Source organism: Penaeus monodon, chromosome 15, assembly GCF_015228065.2.
Source record: "Penaeus monodon isolate SGIC_2016 chromosome 15, NSTDA_Pmon_1, whole genome shotgun sequence".
Taxonomy (NCBI): domain Eukaryota; kingdom Metazoa; phylum Arthropoda; class Malacostraca; order Decapoda; family Penaeidae; genus Penaeus; species Penaeus monodon.
Genome location: NC_051400.1, coordinates 47200001 through 47200472, shown reverse-complemented (window position 1 = coordinate 47200472; position 472 = coordinate 47200001). Strand labels below are relative to the sequence as shown.

General features: G+C 39.6%; 1 protein-coding gene across 1 annotated transcript in view; it reads left to right on the top strand.

Moving 5' to 3' along the window:
* The window catches only part of LOC119582066 (serine/threonine-protein kinase Tao-like), a gene marked incomplete at its 3' end in the record, with an annotated part of 16180 nt that overhangs the window by 12675 nt on the left and 3033 nt on the right, over positions 1 to 472 (top strand).

The following is a 472-nucleotide window of genomic DNA, read 5'->3' as shown; positions in this document are numbered from 1 at the left end:
CATGAAGTAGACATGAAGAGACTAATAATATAAACTAGATTGAAGGTTACTTTATAGGGTCATAGCAGCAGCAAGAGAAAGCAATATGTTGGTGTGTGATACCTTCCAGGGATAGCAGGTGGATTATTGAAGTGCTAAATATTATCACTTTTGTACAAAACAGCCAATCAGAGCATTACACTTCCCATGCTCCCTAGGGCAGTGCCCCATGGCATTTGAAGTGTGGGCATGAGGATATTTCATAAAGAGTAGTATAAAATGTAATGCATGCATCATAGTAAAGTGACATGAATCACCTGTCCTTCATAGCCACGACCAAGTCGCTCATTCAACCACTTATCTCACTCACTCATTCTTTTCACCATTTCTACTTGTACATTCTACTCATTCAACCCACTTACTCATTCTGCTCTGTGATTCCACTCAGTCATTGGATATTTACTCTTTCTAACCAGTCACTCCATTCATGCTG